Source organism: Calypte anna, chromosome Z (assembly GCF_003957555.1).
Source record: "Calypte anna isolate BGI_N300 chromosome Z, bCalAnn1_v1.p, whole genome shotgun sequence".
NCBI classification, from domain to species: Eukaryota; Metazoa; Chordata; class Aves; order Apodiformes; family Trochilidae; genus Calypte; species Calypte anna.
Window position 1 is genome coordinate 61,284,079 of NC_044274.1, and position 22,839 is coordinate 61,306,917.

Consider the following 22,839-nt stretch of genomic DNA (forward strand, 5'->3'; position numbering starts at 1 on the left):
TACAGCTATTTGTTTGCCATTTCCAGTGCCGAGTTAAGAAACAAAACAACACTGTCCTTCTTAATAGCCTCTTCCAGGTTCCCTCCTTGATAGTGTGATCCATCTTGAGACATAATTCACTTCATCAGTCTCTGGACAAAGATGGCAAAGTAAATGGCAGGGAGAAGACTTCCATAATTTTACTTCTTTTCTGTGTATCATATCTCAACTACATTTGAGAGAGTAGTTAAGCGCTGGAATGGGCTGCCTAGGGAGCCATCCTGGAAGTCTTTAAAAACTGTGTAGATGAGGTACTTCAGGAAATACTCTAGTGGGTGATATAGATATTTTATCGGGGAGGGAATGTTGATAGTTTGACATGATGATCTTAGAGGTCTTTTCTGAATATGACAATTCTGTGATTTTGTGAGTCTGAGTAAGCTTTCCTCTGTTGTAAGTTTGGTGAATAAAAAGGAAAATATTCTTCTGCAAAAATTTTGAGAAATATGTATCTGTTACTGAAGTTTCACTTTATGGTACTTTTCCTACCAGCTATGTAGATGATACCAGGGTCTGTGATAAGAACATGAGCTTATTACAAATAAATGGCTATTCAGATATACAAACTGTGAAATGAAGCAGTTATTTTGATTTTCACTTAGTTGTAGACATGGCTTATATTCTATTCGTTTATGAAATGAGTCAATAGAGACAAGCTCATTACCACATGAACTACTGTCTGATGCCTTACTGATTGTATCATTTTAGACTTAGTGAAATAGTATACAGAAACTTTTCTGCCTATTCAGGTCATGTTGTGTTCTCAGAGAAAGCAAGCTTTGGGTTTGTTCTGTCTGGGGGGTTTTGATAGCTGTTTTTATTTGTAGATATTTGTTTATTTATTTGTTTTTCCTTTTTGTGTTCATCCTGGAATAATGTGTGACATTATGGAGAAATGGGAAAAAAATCCAAAATTCAAAATATTATCCAAAGAGAAATAATCCATTCAGTGACTTTGATGTGGTTTGAAATATAAAAGCCCTAACAATCAGAGGTTTTTTTAAATTATTATTCCTGAACTAGTGGTTTTTGTTGAAAAAAAGAAAGAATCTGTGAATATACATTTTCTTTCAAGGATCTAGAGTCCTGCCAGATGCCCCCATGACCATGTATCAGCAGTGTACCATTGCAGAAAGAAAGCCAAATGTCTGTGTTAGGAGGAACATACTTATCAGGTCAAAGATGTTGATTCTTCACCCTGAAGTGATACATTCATCAATGTTCCCAACCTTATCAGAGCAAGAAATACATTGACATGCTCATGTGAGTCCACCAGACTATCAAGACTATCAAGTCTTGACTATCAAGATGATTAGGGGCAGGAGCACAAGACCTAAAAGAAGAAGCTAGGAGATCTGGGATTTTTCAGCCTTCAGACAGGGGGAGAGGAGATAGTTTTTGTTGTCTAAAATGACCAGATGTAGCCATAGAAGACAAACATTCTTTTGCTGTGGAAGGACAGGAAGCAACAAACCTAAGTTTACATAAGCATCTACAATAAATTTTCACCACTTCTGAGTAGATGTTAGGAATTCTTTCCCACAGTGCAAGCAGTGAAAGACTGGAAACTGTTAATCAAAGACACAGTGGAATATCCATCTGTGGAGATATCCCAACCCCAATGGACAAGACTGAGCAATTTCACCTAAACTGAAGTAGTCAGTTAGAGTGTAGGACATGATTAGTTGACTTCCAGAGGTTCCTTCCAGTCTGCAGTATTCTATGATTCTGTGGTAACAATTTTTTCTCTCACAACAATTTGATTTCCAGAATCCATCAATGCTGGTGAGCTGGGAGCGTTCTTTGTTCCAATGTCCTTGGTTTTGTCTGTAGATTTGCTGACAGTGCACTCAGTTCCACTGTCTGTGTCACTCAGCTGTACTGATCCCAATACAGACCCCTGAGGGACACCTTTTATCACTAAAGACAAGACATTGCCACATTGACCACTACCTTCTGGATATGACCATCCAACCAATTCCTTATCCACTGAATAATCCACTCATCAAATCTACATCTCTCTAATTTAGAGAGGAAGATGTACTAGGGAACTGTGTCAAAGGCATTACAGAATTCCAGATAGATTATATCTATCCTCCATCCTTGGCTCCATCCAAGGCTCCATCCTTGTCCACAATTGCAGCCACTCTGTCATAGAAGGCAACCAGGTAGATCAGACAACACTTACCCTTGATAAAGTCATGCTGTTTCAAATCAACTTCCTATCTTTCTTGTGTCCTAGCACAGCTTCTAAGAGGAACTCTATCATGATCTTCCCAGGCACAGAAGGAACTTCATCAGGAACTTCACCTGACTGCTAAGACTTTTCAATATCATGGAGAATGGCTTGGCAACTATATCTAATTCCCTCCAGACTCATGAATGTATCTTGTCTGTTCCCAGAGTTACATATATTCAGGTTTCTCAGGTGCCCCTGAGCCTAATCTTTTACAGTGGTAGAGGAACTTTGTTACCCTAATCCCTGTTTTGCAGTCTAGATACTCAAGAGGGCTGGAAAGTGCAGTTGCTAGTGAAAACTGAGGCAAAGAAGTTGGTCTGAGTTACATCAGACCTCTCCTCATCTGTTATTACCAGTTTGCCAGTCACGTTCCTCGGGCAGTTAAGCTTTCTTTGACCTGCCTTTTCTAGCTTACCTACCCCTAAAAGTTCTTGTTATTTTTCTTTGCATTGCTTGGCAAGTTCATCTTTATCTTTCTCGGCCTTCCTGACCCCATCCCCCACAACCTGGCAGCGTCTCTATATGAACAGGAACACTAAGGACACTATCCTGCATGCCTTGTTAAAGTCAAGTTAAGCAAAATCTATTGCTTCCCCCTTATCCACTGAGCAAGCCATTTCATTGCTTAATGATGTTGGCTTCCTCGGTACAATTTCTTTTTCATAAATTCATGCTGGGTGTTCCATATAATTTTCTTGTTTTTAAAAAGCTTTGATTTGCTCAGTGGTCCCAGAAACTGAGATGAAGCTGACTAGTCAATAGCTCCCTGACTGCTCTTTCTTGAAGTCTCATCTTACATTTGCTTTTTTTTTTTTCAGACACTAGAATACTCTTTCAGTTGACATTATGCTATAAAAGTGATGAAGATTGGCCTTGTAATTAGTCATTTCCTTGTTCACCTTTCCAACCTCATTGCTTGTATATGTCCAGTTTAGTTATATATTCCCTATCTTAACCTTTTTCTACTCTGGATAAAGCTTTTATATCTGTCAGAGGTGAGAAATAGCTTTGAAGTGTGAACATGGAGAGGTGGCAGATAATTGTGTGTAAGGAGTATGGCAACGGAACATCTGAGAAAAAAAAAAAAAGAATTCTCAAAAAAGTAAACTGGTGCTGCCTAGCTAGAACCAGTATAAACTGGTGGTAAATTTTTATAACACCTGGATTCAGCAGAAGTGGCACATTCTGATGTCCCAACTGATAAAGAGACAGGGAACATTCCAGCATTTGGAAGGCTGATCACAAACTGTGCTTCTGCGCACTGAGTGTTTAGATTGGGAAATTGGGGGCTGTAAATGAGGGTTCACAGAAAGCAAAAGATGTCTGTAAGGACAAATTGTTCTTAGAGAGAGGAGGGAGTCTTGGACAGTGGAAGATGAGCACCCTGGCTGTAGGAAAGTTGCTGGAAGCAGTTAGATCCCAGGAATCAGAGATCTGCATGTGGACAAGACCTGGGAGATATCAGGGAGGATAGCCATTGGAACTTGAGCTGATGTGCACAGCTGCACAGCACAAACCCCATTGTGCCACCAGTGATGCTCCTGAGGGGACAGGCAGTCAGGACTTTGCAACAATAGCGTTGGGTGCAGTGAAAGAGTGATCAGGGAGGATCATTGGATGAGATTCTAATTGATGCTTAAAAGTACCCTAGTGACCATTTCTACTACAGAATGTGTTGTGCTTGGTCTCACCCATGATGCTACCATAGAGCCTGGCACTGAGCTTACAGACCTGGGAGGCCTGAGGGCAGTCTGCACCAAGAGGCAACTGGAGTACAACCAGAAATTATTTTAGTATTTTCCATATGCTTGGATTTTATGCCATCTGAAGCCTTTAAACAAAAATTAATGAATTAGATCAGAACTGGGTAGGAGTATGATGCTGAACTTGGTGTTGAAATGGATGGCTAAAGTTATATAGTCTGACAGACTCCCACATGGCTGAGACTCTTCCTTGCCTTTGCAAAGTCACTTGCTAGTAGTGCATTGCTGCTGTTGTGTAGCTGAGAAATTTTACATGGTATTACGCTTGTGTGTTTTCTGTAAACTTGTAACGTTCAGCCTGTACTTAATAGAATTGGCTCGAAATCTTTTTTGGACATTGTAGTAGTGAAATCTTTAGTTGCAGAGTTGAAAGGCACTATAGGAATGGAAAAATACATCATTGGAAACTGAGAAATTTTTTCCCCATTATTTCGCATTATTTTGTCTTTGCACTATGTTCTTTCTTTATATTTTGAATCTCACGTGTTCAGAGAGAATTGCTTTTCTTTTGTCTTGTTGCAGAAAAGAATTTTCTAATCACTAAGCATTGTGATTAAATTATTTTTTCAGAAAGATATGCATTCAATTTTGAATATAGTGCTTTATTTCCTCCTGGGCAAAATAAGGAAAACAAAGATAACCTCTTTTAGTATTATATGATAGCTTGGGTCATGTTCTGTCACTAAGAAGAAGTTAGAATGCACAATTTTTAAATATGACTAAGGGAAGAATAAAAAGACACTGTATATACTAAGAAAAATAGTTTAATTTCCCTGAGAATACACGTATAAAAGTATTATAACAGTCTCTCTGGACCACACATTTGTGTGGGGTCTACATTAACTTATAACATGAAAGTCTAGGGCTTTTTTCAAGGTTTTTGTCTCAAACCAAAAGCATTTATTATTTCAAAGTCTTTGACTAAGGACACTGGGAAAAGAGTAAAGTTTGAACACAATACATCTTAAAAGTTTAAGATTAGGTGATTTCAAAGAGAAGTCTAAGCACAAATATGGTAAACTGAGTCCCTCAGAATATGTTTCATGTTTTTCAGCACATTCGGGTTTTGTGCACAGAGCTATGTATTCATATGTCACAAAGTGAGAAGGAGAGTGACGTATCTTTTTATTACAATGATATCTTCCACTCAGTCGTATTTAGCTTTTCTAGATTGCTTCTTGAAAATTATTTAATATCTTGTTTTTTCAAAACTGTGGTGAATATTTTAAATGAAAATAATTTGGAAAATATTCCTATAGCTAGTGAAGCTGAAACTGAAAGTCAAAAAACAGTGAAGGAGATATGATGATTCCTGAAAGAAAATCTCTCTTAAGGGACATACTTGTAATATAAAAAGACTTGCAGACTTCTGCTATAGTACATCTGGGAAAGCCTTACAGACGTAGAAGAAGGTGGCCTGTAGATAAACCAAGGCCATTTAAAGCAGAATTGATAATAAATATCACAGTCTACCTTTTCTAAATCTCAACGTACTATCTTTCTTGTGAAATATTAACATTTCTCTCTAGACTAATATTGCCAAGGGTTAAAACACATTAATACAGTAGTGCATGGCTGCATAATATAGCATGTAATCTTGAGGACATACTTTAATGGCACCTTTAGTTTTATGAGCATTTGCTGTGTACTACAACCATTAAAAATTCTTGGTGAAATTGTATTTTAGTATGAATAATACATAGTTATTCAGGAAGACGTAACAGGAGAGAATACACACTGTAGATTCTCTACAAAAATATATTCTTCAAGGTGGAAAAATGGGACAGTATAAAGTAATTTTTCTTTCACCTATTATTTTCTTAAATCTTTTACCTTAATAAAATTATTCTGCAAGATGTGGTCATGTGAAATTATTTTTAAATGAGATTTCATCAATCCGTCCATCGTTTATGCTATAAAAACTCCCTTTGGCTAGAACATCTGTTATTTTTTTGGCTGTATAAATGGAAGCAATTTCAGTTTGTTATCATTATATATAAATATATTTAAAAAATAGATTAGGTATTTCTATACTCAGAAATCAGTAATTCAGTATTTACTGTACTGTAGAGAGGCAGTCACTTCTTCCTCTAGATTATTAATTCATAGCACAAAATTCTGATCCTTTTTTATTTTTTTTTTCTCCCTGCTTTTTACTTTCTGTAATTTTATGAATACCTGTAGAGGATGATTAAAATGTGATGGTCAGCATTACACAAGCATTCTTAGAACTTGTTCTTTATGATAATCAGTAACAAGCTGGTTGTCTGATCCAGGCATGCATGTATCTAATAGCAGAAGGGAATATGTCATCTATAACTTCGATTAGACATCTGTGTTTTTCAAGATAGGTACTCTGATAACAAAGACAAGGAAACATAAGCTGTGTATTGGGACCGCATACCTTCATCTATTAGTGATATGAATGTCTTTTCTCCCCTGTCAGCTCTGTGTTACTTAAATATCTTAGCTGACTCTAAATTATTTAAATTATTATTTTATGCTGTGTGAACTGCTTATCCCAAACACAATCTTTATAGAAATACACCTACAAGACCTACACTAAGTGCATACATTACAAGTATGCTTTATCTTATAGTCAGATTATTTGAGGAGTATATTTGCTGTGTTGAGAAGTGTTAGGCATATTACTGATAGAGCACCAAGCTGAATCCATTCATTTGCATGATACATAGAGCACAACATAGAGAACCAGCTTAAGTCAAACAGAGCTTGATGTCGCACCGGATTGATGTGTCCATAGACCTGATGATTCCCAAGAAAACTATTCTACCCTTATTCCACAGTGATTGATGAGATTTCTGCCCTTTGGAAGGCTGTTGACGTTTCATGAGACTTCTACATGGATTTTTATTCTTGGGAAGGATTGTGCATGGGGTCTGTGGTTTCCCTATGGCACCAGCTGCTCCACAACAGCACCTCACAGGGAGAGCTTAGTTATGTTGGCATGATAATTAGCCTACAGGAAAAGCTGAATTTTTGTGGAATCTTGTAAAGTTCTGTTAGTAGCTAAATAAAAATGAAAGTAAAGGGTAATCTATAGATAAAATCACCATAAGATTCACAAAAGTATCCTACTTTTGCAAAAAACAGTGGATGGTCCTTCAGGCGATAGGTAACAATACAGTAAATTTTGCAAGTGCAAAGGAAAAAACCTATGAAAATAAGGGAGATGCAATTTGTTCCTTCACTTGTTTCTCAGTGTATGAAGAAAAAGATAATTTTTAAAAGCAGTTAGGGGTGGCTAATGAAAAGCTTTAAATGCAAATCTTTGAACAGATGAAGGACCAGTTTTGGATAAGCTATAAAAGCAAACAAGTATATTAAAGAGACAAATAAAGTTGCCAGATGTATTTCTCTCCAACTCCAAAAAATTAATGCTTATACTAATCTATTTTTTTTCAAATCTATTTGTAGAATATTGTCTTTTGCTTAATCTGAAGTGCTGAGTTCTTCACTTTTCTGTGGAAATATAGAAAACAGTCTATTCTCTTCTATCTGTCATCAAAGTTACCAGAATATAACTTAGAACAGATGAGAACAGGAACAGTTTATTCCAATATTTATGGGAGAGATCACAAAGCAGCAGCACAACAGCCTCTCCTGATGTGAGCTCTGCCCAAATGGGGCAGTTACAGGCTTTCTAACCACAGGGTGCACAATGTGTTCCTAATCACACCCTGTTAGATAAGCAGGATATGATAAATAAAAACAGCAATTCAAATCCTTCATATAAGGAGGCTCTAGACTTCATTTCTTTATTAATAATAATCCACTTACTTGTTAATTAAATCATACTATCTGGCAAGGCTATAAGATGCAAATGGTACTTAACTGGAAGGCCTGCAAAGGCCTGAGGTGTTCACTGGTTTGCTTCCACTTGTGATTTTTCTTGTTGTTCTTTTGAAGTGAGCTATACTCACACTGTGGGAGAATAAGCACGGATCAGGACAGATGGATGATAATGAATTACCTGCACCTGTAACCTTAATATGGATTAAACAATCATGTATGTCAGACACTTATGTTTACTAGAGGTTATTTGTTTATACATTTATTGTAATCAGCCAATACGGACTACCAAAAGAGTATAAGTATACTGTTTCCAGAATTGTTATGGATTTCCATGCTTCTGCAGATTAACTGGTACCACTGATAATGTAAAGAAATCACAGCCTGCAGGATGTTTTACCACTGTTTTACACAGATATGTCCAGAAAATTGTACTTTAACTACATTTCTAATATTTGGTGGAGGGTTCCCACCCCATCCTGACCCCAACCTAATTATCCATTACTTGTTTTGTTTGCTTGTTTTTCCATTTACTTTTTATCCCTCTTTACTCTTTATTTTTTATCCCTTCTTTACTGCCAGTGCTGTGTGTTAATTGGGCAATTTTGGAGATGAATGCAAAGAAACTGGATTATTCTTGGAAAACAAGAAATTCTCTGGTCACTGAAATGCTTTTCATTGTATTAAGCTTATTGGCCAGTCACTCAGTGGATGCTCTGATGTAAGCTTGTATCTATTTTTGCTTTTGGAATGCCAATCGTATTCACATACTATCTGCCTATAAAAGATGAACTGCTGCCTTGTTTCTGAAGGAGTATTTCTCTTCTATCTGACTTTCATACGGTATTAGGAGCAGAAGTGACAAAGTATAAAATGAGAGACAAGCTTTATATACTTTCCAACTAAGCAGGCCAGAGGGAAGTTTCAGAGTCTTTGTGCAGTGTTATTCCCAAGTCCCTTACAGAACTGCTTTGGAGAACTTGTTTCTCTGGATAATTTATATCTAACCTACTAAATTCTTCTGCAAACCACAGAGGTACTCTGCCTTTGTCCCTGTAAATACATTTGATAGCAGCTAAATTAGGTTCTGAAGACAAAATACTATATAAAAAAATGTGCTATTTAATAGTGGATCTCTGCTAATGTCCTCTCAAATTTAAGTCAACTGCACTGGGCTTTTCATGAGGTTTGCAGGTATCTGGGCAAATAATAATTTGCAAATTCTGTTAACTAGGAATAATTTGTACTATGAAACTGATAATTAATAATGATAGCCATAGTAAGTTAGAAAGCCTATTCTAATATATTCAAATCGACATAATGATATCTGTGGGGGTAACTGACCACACATTAAAGATAATTATGGACTTTGTTAGGGTGTACATTGTGTTCCTTCTCATTCATTTGGTTTTGTTTCTTCCTTCTGCATTTGTCTCATGTTATTTTTACATGCATATTTAGGACATTTTGAAGAGTAACAAAAACACTTTCCATAGCCTGGTGATAATGATTAGAAGATCAAATTATACAAAGATTTAGAAGATAGTATTCACAAAAGTTCTTCTTTTAGTAATTTACTCTCAAACCTGTGCTTCCTATTGAGCTATCTTCATTATGTCACAGTGATATATCTGATGATAAAATGTAGAAGAAAATTTTTTTAAACTTGATAAGCATCTACATTCTAAATTAAATTTGAACCAAAAAGCTCTTTCAAATGTGTTACTCTCTAAGATCTTATGTTTCTGTATCTGTCATAGTTACTTAAAAATAGAAATATCTGTGTCTGGGTGACCTTAAAGAAATGTAGTCAGCTCCTTCTGTACTTACTATTTTTAATTTTATTGAAACTCATGAACGTTATTTAGGCCATTTGTTCATGTGATTCGAGAGCTTGTAGGTTCAGTCTAAAGTGTAGTTGTAGTTTCAGCTTGTAGTTTCAGTCTAAACCTATGGTTTACAAGCATAATAAATTATGTCTTCCATTATAAACTTTTCACTTCATTGAATAGTTTCTTTATTCTTTAACAAGTGCAGGCTATTATATTTTATTTTATTTTTTTACCCAAGAGCTGGGGTATTGTGCATGACAATACCCGTTTCCCTCTTTTCACTTTTTTAAAAGCAATCTACAGTAGATGATTCATATTTTTTTGTTTTGTTCTTGCAGGGGTGGCTAGAGAGGGTGTGAACAAATACAGAAAACAGAAACATCTTTCATATTGTTGTATTTAATTTAAATGGTTAACCATATGTCTGTACTGAGATTATTTTTGAGTGACAAAAGGACTAATTTTATTTGGAAAATACTTGTATTCAGATCATTATGCTAAAATTTAAGTGAAGGGACCCATAAAGAAAACTGAAGCTGCTGTGAGAAAAGGCCTGGCAGAAGCAGGGGAGAGCAACAAAAAAATCAAACACAGTATAGCATATCTATACATTTAATCTTCAGAATGAAAGATTTTTGCAGTGCAGTCCTTTGCCCATGTATGTTTTATTTCCACAGCTGTCATACTCTTTCTGTGTGGAGACTGAGCACAGTTATAAAAGAGCAATGGAAAGAATATTTTTATCTTTGTGATCAGAAGAAAAATACAAGACAATCCAGGAATTATGTAAAAATCACAGTCTAAATTACAATTACATATTAAAGAAAAAAATGTCAAAAGAAAAATAACTCAGACACTAGACGATAAGGTCTGCTCTTTAGAAGCCAAGTTAGGACTTTATAAACATAATAATGAGTTTATTCTTACTTTCTTTGAAGAAATTGAATTGTCTGTGTTTCGGTTCCATGTTCTGTAAATTGGAGAGTGATTTCTCTCTAGTGATATTTTAAACACTGAATTAAGAACACTGGTCTTTGATGTAATTCATATTACAATCATTAGTATTGGTGTTATGTTATTATATACAAAAGTATTGTATTTTGATTTTTGGAAAAAAACAACAAACTACATAAGTGATTTTAAGGGACTGTGCAATTTACTATCTCTTTATAAAAAAATGGAGTGAGTTTTTAACTGATGTATTGCCACACCAGCTGTCTGCAAAAGTCCAAGATATGCCATGAAAAAAATGTGAAAAAAATTAACCTACATAGAAGGTAAATTAATTATAAGTATGTTGGCTGAAAAAGACTCCGAGGATTCACATAGTCCAGCTCTCCAGCTGCTGTTACCAATACTTTTTAAAGTCAGTCATTAATTTGTACAACTGACACTTGTGAACCTCTCAAGGGTGTCATAATCTCTTTGGCGATCTCATTGCACTGCACAACCTTCATAATGAAATCATATTTTCTAATGTTCAAGCTAAACATCCCAAGACACAACTTTTTGCTGTTGCTTCATGCTGCATTGTCTGGAACTAACTGGAACATTTTAGCTCCCTTGTCTCCATAACTGTATTACAGACACATCCATGAGCAGATGAACCTGTGTGCGAAGTTGTATTGTGGATTGGCACTAACTTGGGACTGAATCAGTGTGATGGCAATGCCCTAAACAAGTTCAAACAAGGGAATTTCTCCCACATTACCCATATTCAGCGACAAAGCAAACAGTGAGCTAATACAGTGAGTGAGTTAATATAGTGAGTGAGTTAATATAAATAATATATAAATAGTTAATATAAATAGTTAATATATAGGGAGTTAATCTCAAAGCTATATTGAAAAAAGTAACAAGGACTGTATGAGGTATTTTTTATGGTACTGTTAGATGTCCTACAGGAAGATACAGAAGTTTTTAAAATTATTTAGTAAAGGTGATGCACACAATCTAGATCGTTCTTCATGTTATATTAAAATATGTGACAGCCTTAAATACATCAAAGACTGAAAGGCTCTGTTTTACAAGTACTGATCCCAATATTATAAAGTATTGTATTGTATATTCATATAAAAAAAATTTGGAAAATCTGTTTTCCTGTTTAAAAGTAACTGTAGCATCTACCAGCATTTGCCTGCACCACTTCATTTCAGGTCAGTTAAAAATGTGATGTGACGGGCCACTAAGTATCAGTTTTCATCAATGACTTTAGCAAACTCTATGAACACTGACTTTATCTTGGTAAATGAAGATACAGTTCTAGGTAGAGGGAAGGTATCAATTTCATGTTTCTGGCTATGAAACTTGTGACCTCTAATTGCACAAAAATATTTTGAAACTTCAGCCCAGCTGTTAATATAGTTCACACTTCAAGATCCATTCAAGGAAAGCCTAAAAGCTGACAATTACAAGATGTGAAATACAGTTTTCAGGCAGTGTATTGTTTTATATAATTTCATTATATAATTTAATTTCATTAATTTCATTCTTTTTATTAGACTTCAAAAAAAGGCATCCCAGTTTAAAGAGGATATTTCTCGTTGTGATTCTAAAACTAACTACTAAACTCTTGCTGAACTTGTTTATCATGGAAATTCTAAATGACAAATTTCAGTCTCTTTCTCAAAATCCCTATGAAAGAACCCCTGAAAGCCAACAAATCATGAAAGTATTATGGGATTGCACTATTTTCATTAACCCTGAATTTTTAGCACTGGATTTTCAGAAGGTCCATGTTAGTTTACCTTCACGGACTCTTAGGAAAAGAAGCTTAGAAAACTTCACATTAATATTACTCTTGCTTAGTTCCCCACTTATTTTCTTCCTCTTTCCATTCCTGGGATCTTCCTTGTTCTATTGGCAAAAGTCTCAGTACATCATAAAAAACATGGGAGAAAATGTGTTTTGAAACTAATCTTTTATTCCTAAATTACTTTTCTTGATTTTTTTTTTCTGACTTGTGTAATTATCCAGTCACCTGAGTACTTAGAAGTGAAAGAGATTCTGCCTTGGAGCATGAACAAGCCACTGTGAGGGAAAGGATGTGAGTACCTCATGATGTATTAATGGCTTTGTAAAATCATGACTTCAGTTCGCTCCAATTTACTTGTCATAAACCTGTGCCAAGGCAGCACATAGTTTGAGGACACTATAGATATGGTATCAAAATTTGTTTTCTCCCACCTCCTAGAAATTAAAACCATAATCAGAAGACTTTTTAAAGAGCATCTATGATAGGTTCATATTTCAAGAAAAAATATAATCTTTTTATAAATAATGTTTTTATTACTTATTAATTTATTATCCCAGGTACCAGTATAGGCTAGGCACTGAGCTGTTGGAGAGCAGCATAGGAGAAAGGGACCTGGGGGTGTTGGTGGATGGAAGGATGACCATGAGCCGACAATGTGCCCTTGTGGCCAAGAACGCCAATGGCATCCTGGGGTGCATTAGAAGGGGGGTGGTTAGTAGGTTGAGAGAGGTCCTGCTCCCCCTCTATTCTGCCCTGGTGAGGCCACATCTGGAATATTGTGTCCAGTTCTGGGTCCCTCAGTTCCAGAAGGACCGGGAACTGCTTGAAAGCATCCAGTGAAGTGACCAAAATGGTTAAGGGAATGGAATAGTTCCCTTATGAGGAAAGGCTGAGGGAGCTGGGTCTCTTAAGCTTGGAAAAGAGGAGAATGAGGGGTGACCTCATTAATGTTTATAAATATGTAAGAAGCGAGTACCTGGAGGAGAGAGTCAAGCTTTTTTCAGGAGTGGCTAATAATAGGACAATGGGCAATGATTATAAACTGGAGCATAGGTGGTTCTGTATAAATGTAAGGAAGAATTTTTTCATTGTGAGGGTGACAGAGCACAGAGAGGTTTTGTAGTCTCCTTCCCTGGAAGCATTCAAAACACACCTTGATGTGTTCCTGTGTGACCTGCTGTAGGTGATTCTGATCTGACAGGAAGGGCTGGACTAAATGGTCTTTTGAGTTCTGTTCCAGCCCCTTACTTACTATGATTCTGGGATTCTAGAATTGATTCTATAATTCAATGATTCTATTATAACACATTCTCTTTTCTGACACACATAGTTTCACTCTTGATGCTATTCTAGGCCCTCCCTGGCTGTGTTTTTCATAGATCTCTAGAAGAATAATTTATAATAAATTATTAATTGAAGTGTGATACATATTGTCTTCATAAGTAATTTTCTGTTAGTTTATCCCTTAGTCTCAAAAGAGATTAATGCAAAGAGTTAGAGCCTTGATTTCCATTCTTCTTTCCTCACCCCAACTGACCAACTACTTCTCCCTAGAGAAAGAATTTCCAGTGAAAGCTGCCATTTTCCAAAACAGATAAACACTTTTTCTGTCCACAACAACAAAAAATAAACAAACAAACAAACCAACAAACAAAAAGAAGCAGGATAAAAATGCCTCTTTGGGTTTTTATCTGTATTTCAGATTTTTTTGAGATATGTGTTTGCAAATCTTTGAAATACCTGATTTTTTAATGTAAGCTGAGAGTTATTAGAAGGACCTATGTGTCATGCATTAGAAATAAGTTCAAATATGCATCTTCTCTGTTTCTGACAGCAGATAGAAGTGAATATTTTGAGAAAAATTATAAAAGTTGAGTTGTATGTAGAACAATTTTGCCTTTTCCGTTCTTTATGTTTTGAGCAATATAAGATTTAATGACTCACTCCCTCCAACTTTTTCCAGATTAGGATGTCTAATGATGCTGTCTTTCATGAATCTGCATAATATCTTTTCATATGCTTATACACTTTTTGTTTTCCATGGCATTGTATAACATTTGGTTTTACAGTGTATTAATGCATTATGGGAAACTTAAGTGTTTTCTGTAATGAGTAGTTTCATGAACTGCTTCCTACTTTTTCTTTCACTTTCTGATGTGAGCAACAATACATGTGGTTTTTATCAGGATGGTATTCATGAGCAAAGAGGACATAATGGTAAGGACAGAGAATCCTGCTTCCTCAAGGTCTACAAAATAAAGCGCACAAACCATCGTATTTTAAGGGTAAGCAGGTAGTAGTGATCCAGGTGAGTTTGTCATGAATTTTTCTAAAAAATTCTACAGTCATTTCTAAAAAGATTATAAGGATGAAGTATTTCTCCATGTAATCCAATACTTTTATCTCTTTTAACTCATTACATGTATATACAGAGTATATATATATATAAATAGATATATATATATATAAATATATATATATATAAATAGATATATAATATGTACATGTATAAAAACACTATCTAAAAATACTTGAAACAAAACCATTTGAATATCTCTGCTGAAAAAGCACTGGTTGTGTGATCAAGAAGAGAAGACTCTTTCTCACCCTTCTATAGAGTGCCTGGATAGACTGAGCCATCTCTGATGCTTGCAGCTGTTCTGCCAGGAGAACTAATACAGCGTCTTCAGCTACTCTAAGAAGGTCCAGTGATCTTATTCCAGCACAAGATCATCTGATGCCTGTTGTCAGCTAAAAGGCATGTGTGGTCTTATTATATACAGTCATATCACATCTGACTGTTTTCTAGCAAATGCCACAGTCTCAACACCAGACTTGTCTTCACACAAATGAAAAAGCCTTTTTTTTTTTTTTTAACATGACTCATTCATCCTCCAGCCTAAGTACATAAAAAATATATTAAAAACTAGCTGCTAAAATCAGGATGTTTGCATGACATGACATGTACTGCTTGTTGTCAGTCATGACAAAACAATTGCCAAGATATCTTGAAGCCATTTCAACTGAAATATGTAATCCACTGAGAACTACCTGCCTTTTTTTTTCACTAACTGCCTGGCACCGTCAGGCATCACAGAAAACTCACTGTACAGAACAACTAGATTGCCATTAGACTGAGCTTTTCCTTTCCTTTCCTTTTCCTTTCCTTTCCTTTTCCTTTCCTTTCCTTTTCCTTTCCTTTCCTTTTCCTTTCCTTTCCTTTCCTTTCCTTTCCTTTCCTTTCCTTTCCTTTCCTTTCCTTTCCTTTCCTTTCCTTTCCTTTCCTTTCCTTTCCTTTCCTTTCCTTTCCTTTCCTTTCCTTTCCTTTCCTTTCCTTTCCTTTCCTTTCCTTTCCTTTCCTTTCCTTTCCTTTCCTTTCCTTTCCTTTCCTTTCCTTTCCTTTCCTTTCCTTTCCTTTCCTTTCCTTTCCTTTCCTTTCCTTTTCCTTTCCTTTCCTTTTCCTTTCCTTTCCATTCCCTTTCCATTCCCTTTCCATTCCCTTTCCTCTCCTCTCCTCGGATACTAAGCTCCTTCTGGAATATGAGATATTTACTTGCACATTCAATTGAATTTTTAATTGTAAATTAAATCTAAGAGATATTTTTTCATAATTTATCCACTCTAGAAATAAGAAAATTGCTACAGAATTTTGGTGGTAGTTATAAAAGTACCTGAGAAAAATACCTTATACTTATCTGTATCTGTGATAATTGTACAAAATATATATTTAAGCGTATGCTTAGTCATTCATTTAGGAAGGCTAGACTTTATTTTCAAAAGCTTTCCTCTAATCTTTGACACTTTGTAAAAAAACAGAGAAATCAATATTGGTTCCATCTGTGACTAAGTGGAAGGTAAACATGCTGCTTATTTCCATCTATCTGAACTCGACATAACGCTGTATAAACCTTTGAAGGTGGTAATTGGACAATACAGAGTTATTGGGAAGTCTATACTGAATGGCAACTTCTTTCTATATCCACTCATAGTATTTGAAATTGATGTCTTGGCAAATGCACATTGAACTGGCAGAAGACAGGGTGGGGGAGGAGGAAATGAAAAGAGATTCAACTTATTTTATTCCATTGGAATTGAAAGAATACAAGCTGTAAAAAGTTGCTTGTTTCAAATCTTTTAATGAATCTATGTAATTGGAAGCACTAAAGAGTTGCTACTTGCAGTTTTCTAATATGAGATAACGTGAAATTAGTCTTGCTTTAAAAAAATGTGTGATTCAAAATGTTACACATTCATCATTTTAAGGCTGGCTATTGATACTCTTCGTCATGTTTCTCTGATTTACATTCTTGTATGACTACTTACAGTTCCCAGGAGAAGTTTGTATCTTAGATAAAGTATAAAATCCTTCACTTTCTTAAATAAATATTTCAATCCAATTAGTAAATTAATTATGGTTTCCATATCATTGTACTACAGTTTCCATTGCATTAATACATAGAAATTCTCAGGATGTCAGGTAATTTGGTTGCTAGTAACATTCTAGATTAAAACTAAAAGCATTTAGGAGAACAAATTTTTATTGATGCTGTTTAATGGCACGTTGTGGCTCACTCATTTTGCTTAGTGACACTTTGTGACTCATTGTTACGAGCTGTTAAAACACTGGTGCTCAAGACTTGTATAAATCAAAAATTCAAAATAAATCTACTATCATAAAACTAATATATGTCCTAGAGTACACATTTTCTGAGGTCATTATGGAGTCAGGGACTAGATTTTTACAACAGATAAATAGAATCATTAGTTGCCCAGCAGTGTAGCCTGAGATTTACTTCTGTATTGTGTGAATTTGACCTCACTGATTTGCAATTGTCTCAAAGGAGTGAATAGCCCTGGCTAGGGTGGAGGACCTGGCTGGCCAGAGCTGAGCAGGGGATGACACCTCGGGATGTGATAAGACCTACTGGGTGGAGACTACTCCCCTTTCCTGAGGACCAGCCTGCAAAGATGGGATCTCCCTTCAGGCACGATTATGTGCCTGGATAAAGTGGCTGGAACAGAGGAGGAATGGCACCTGGAAGGAGATAAGAACTGATGAGTGGTTGGGGGACTGCACCCTTCTGCTCCCCTCCAGGCAGCCTGTCTTCTAACGAACCTGGCTGACTGACAGCTGCCCCTTTGGAACAAAAGGAACTCAGGGGTATACCTGGCTGTCCATGCTGTGGCTGTTTCATTGTCTCTTGACCCACCACTATTTTGCATCGGACCCTGTCCAGGATCAGCCCCATCTTGAAGAAACTCACTGGAGAGCTAGACCCTGGTGGTGACTCTCCCTCTCTCTCTCTCATTCTTCCCACTTTCTTACCCTTTTTCTAATCTTTTCCTCCACTTTTCTCTCTCATTCTTTCTTTACTACTATCTTACCACTTTTCCTCTCTCTTATATCTTCTTTTCCTCTCTCCCTCTTTTCCCTGCCTCTATATTTTTGCCTGTGTCAATTCTCAAATAAAATTTGCTTTCACCCAACCCTTTCAATGGTTGGACTTTGTTTCGCAGATCCAAAACAAAAATAAATTTTAATGTTACAGTGGACCTTAACATGTATATACTGGATTTCTTCTCATTACTCATTTCAAATTTTAACAAAAATATGCTGATCCTGAATTTTCTTTAAATTACCAAGGTAGAACAACAGGTAAAATATTTGCTAAAGTGTCACAAGTGTGATTACAAATTCACTGTTTTATATAATAATGGAAAATGTCTGAGAAAACAACGTGCAGTTTGCAAAGATTATATTCTGCAAATCTGTACTGTAAAAACCGCAAGTACCATGCAGGATATTAACTTCACCATCTATTTGTTTAAGCAGAAAAGAAAAAGGTCATTATAAGAATCAAACAGTGGCCATGAGACAGTAGGAAAGGAAATAATAGTGTATTGAAAGGAGAAATATAAATATGGTAATTTTTTCTAATAAAAAAATTAATCATAGAATGTGGTTTTATTGAGTAACATAGATTATTTTCACTGTGTCTTGAAGAATTCCACATATTTATCATAAAGTGACAAAAAGAGCAATAGTACAGTTTGCTTATAGTTCTCATAATTCTGAAATACTCAAAAATATACTCATCTCAGTAAGAACTAAATATGAATAACTAAAGTGTTGTTACAAATAAAGTTGATAGTGTCTCTACACCAAACTAACCTATGTCATTCCTATTCCAAAGAAATAAAACAAATCTGTAATTTCCTGGCTCTCATATTCCTAGTGGACCATTCCCAGTGGTCACAGCACCAAGCCTGTCTGAGTTGAAGAAGTGTTTGGATGATGCTCTCAGGCACATGGTGTCATCCTGGGGCTGCCTACACAAGGACAGAAGTTGAACTTGATGATCCTGATGGATCACTTCCAACTTGGCATGTTCTATGATTCTATGATATAAGATTATAAGTAGTAGATCAGACGATTGAATGGAATAATACTGCTTTCCAACTTTGGTCCTCAAAGAATGTAAACTTTCTGAATGATTTTCTCTTCTTCCTTATTTAATTTTCCTAACAGAATTGTCTCAGATTGAAAGATTTAACTCAAAATTCAACCTCTTTAGAGGAAACACAGATAAATGGACTAGAAATAAAGGGTTCAGAAATTTTAAACCTGGAGTTGCTTATCTACCACTTATATAATTATGTGAAATAAGTAATGATATAATTATGTGAAATGATAAGTTTTTCAATAAGAGGCAATATTTAGCTAAGTAAATAAAAGGTTTTTTTATAGTCATGTTATCTTTCCCTTTATTTCCCACATAAACTGTCTTCCAAAACCAAATAGCATATCTTATCTTTTTAGCACTAGTTCAGTCTAAGTGACATGGTCATCAACATCTGAGAAGAATAAGCTTCCTTGTATTCTAGCAAATTACAGTGGGAATGGATGAATCACAATGGCTGATAGCAAAGACTGTTACTATGTCCTCAAAAACCACATTTCCTTTATTTTTTTATTTAGTATAAATCGCTTATTAATATGGCATTTGAGATCTGACACTAAGTACTCCATAAAAAGACAAAATAACGTGTGCCTTATTGTTTTAAAAATGCAGATGCAATCAAAATACTGCTGAAATGCCTATCTGAAAAGTTTCTCTTGGGCACACAAAAAGATTTAGCAACACCCTTTTTGTAATCGAAGCAATGTACGCAGCTTAGACCAAGAACACTTTTTAAAATTATATCTCATAATCATGCCCCTGCTTTGCTGCAGGTCATGTCATGGAGTGATCATGGTAAGCTCACAGTGGAATCCTTTTAACCAAGCTGGATAACTCCAACTGCTGTGCACTCCAGCTGCTGTTGGGCACCCTCTACAGAAGACCACTTGTGAACACTTCACTGTGCTTCATCGCTTACAAATGTAAAATTACCCTTGCTTTTTTCGCACAATGATCATTTTCTGTAAACAATGAAAGGAGCCTGGCTTGCTCTTGATGTTACCCATTGGAACTACTGTACCATGTCCTGCACAGAACTGATGATCTCCTAAGTAATAAGTTTATTTAAGATACATTTTTCTAGCTCTCTGTCTGTCAGGATATTAGTCTGTTGTCTATACCAAACTTGAAGAGTATTCAGTGCATCTTGCCTTCTCCTTCTAAACTGTCCTGATTACTCATAACTGGTGGCATAATCCCATTCCTTCTGTGAACTGGATGCTCCTGGGCCACGAAGAGGTGTAGATGTCTTTATTCCTCAGCAAGCACTGTTTTCTTTTTACAGGTACAGAATCATGGAATCAGATTCAAATAAACTGTGAAGAGATAAAGATGCCGAAACAGTACATACAAGAGAAATTGCGAAAAATAAATCTCAATTTTGTGAAAATCAAGTCACAACAGGCAAATCTGGTGTTCTTCACAAAAACGTAACTGTCTTCTTATAGAAATTTAAATGAGCTGAACTAATTGCTTTGATTTACACAAAAGAGTTTCCAGTCATCCCCCCCAAAAAAATTATTGTTTAGCTCTTATTTTGAGACTGTAAATTAAGACCTCAGAATGAACTGAAATGAATTTGAATATATCAGAATGTAGGAAGTTTAAAAAGTTGGAATGGAATGGAATGGAAGTGGATAATAAAAAGAATCCTGCTTAGTGTTTTTGTTGAATGTAGTGTTTGTAAAATACATACTGATGCAAAGCTTTGGCATATTGTAGCAAATGACCACATCAAACACAACAAATTAAAGTGTTGTGTTTTAAAAACAAAATTTAAACAAACAATTATAGTGTTTTTTCACCTGTATCATTGTATTCCATTTTCCTAGTGCTACTTCAAAAGAAAATTCTCATGTAGAAATAGCTAATACAAAATTTTACTGAGAGCTTGGGGCTCCATAAAGTAAGATAGAAGAGATAGGAACTTACATGTATGTGTAGTCATACAATGACTACCACAAGAGAGGACATGGTGAAAGAAGTCCCTTTTCCATCATAGTGTCAGTATAAATTTTGGATATCTTACTGTTTGGGGTTTTTTTAGAATTCTTAGTACTTCTTTTCAATCTCAAATGAAACAAGTGTATCAGAGCTGCTGTCTTTAAAAAAAAAAAACCAAAAAAAAAACAAACAAAAAAACCAAAACCAAAACCACCACCAAAACAAAACAAAAACAAAAAAAAAAAAAAACCCAAATAAACAAAAAACTGCCTCAAAGTATAAAGAATTACTCTACTGTGCTAAAAAGAGAAGCTGAAAATATTTTAAATAGCTTTATTGAATACAGAATACTTTTGCTGACAGCATGCCTTTTTCATTTTTGGCATGCCTAGGAAATTTATTATAGAAATATACATTTTAAAGGTGAAAATTTATTTCCAATTTTGCAAATATATGTATTTTAGCACAGTAGATATGCAACTTAATAGAATTGCTCATATGTGTATGTAGCAGTTCACAAATTAAAGTTTTTTGTTCTTCCCTATTATCATACATTTACTTGTGTTTTCATCTCAGCAAAAATGAAACTCCTGGTAAATGAAAAACTTGTCAGTCAAAGAAATTGTTGAAAATTACAGGTTTACATCTATTTTGTGGAACTGAATTTTTTCCCTTCACTCTCTATGGAATGGAATATATACTGCATGAATGCCCAACACAATTAACTTGAGAAACTAGCTACATTTCGCTTCTACAAGCTTTCATAGATGATAGAAGCTGAAGACTGCAGAATTTTTTCAGATGACTAGTCTTTCTATTTCCATTGCCTGGACAAACTGTACCCTTTCTCCTGGCAATAAACATCAGTAGCCCTTGTTTTTTCCCTTGTCTTCCTAGAACTCAAATCCATAATGTTGTCTTGGATGTAGTTTGAGCAGTTTGAAAATATAACCTGAATACAAGAAGTCAATTCACTTTTTGCTGGTTTAGGGTTTGGTTTTCCTGGTTGAGTTTTTGGATGGATGGTGCTTTGGGTCTTTTTAGAGGAGGGAATTAACTCCCACAAAATGTAGTGACCAGTAAAGACAAAACCAAAAATAATTAAGCCACATAGCACTCCTTTTAAAAGGAAAGTTACCAGATGTGTAGGTGCAAACTTTAAATTTCTTTCATGGAATTTGTACCTCTTCTTTCTTTTGTTGGAAACTTTTTGTGAGTTTGTCTTTTCTTATCAACCTTTTTCTTCCATATAGTAAGAAGTGTCTTATGGGGTTTAGTTTCTTCTGTTTTGGAAGGAGGTCAAGTTTTCTTATGAGCTATATTTTATGTTAATGAAGAGTGAATGTCTGACTATTGAAATGCTTTGGTCAGAATTTACAAAATATGTTAAAAACACAGTTGCTAGTGATTTCCTATTGAGTAATAAGTATGTCCATTCAATTGAATTAAGAATTTTCCCGTTATTTCTCATGAAACTTTCTTTCTCTTCTATGTGATGGCATGGTTAGAACAACCTGCATTTAATTCAGAACCGATCTCAGTTTGACTGCAAATCAGTAAGGTAAATTCAGGCTTGAAAAGCAATAAAATCCTCTTTCCCCATTAGTTTTTCTTCCATTTTTTTATTTTCACTTGCCCTTCCCTGTCTCTAGCTATTATACAAGAAAAAAAAAAAAAAAAAAAAAAAAAAAAGCAAAACACTTTAATTAAAATATAAATAATTTTAAAGCTTTTTGAAAACATGGCCAGCATATCCAGTGAATAAATACAGTTAATTTTAGCATTACATCTGTTTGAGGTATAAATTTTACTTTATGTAATGGAGTATTTTGTTCATGTGGAAAGTGTTGATGGACAATAGCTACAAAAAAACCAAAACTTACAAAACAGCGTGTTTTGCATTGGCATACCAGCAGGGCCGTAAACACTTTGATCATTAAAAATCTTACATATAAATAAACAATAGGTTTGAAAGATGGAAAGCCTTCCTGGT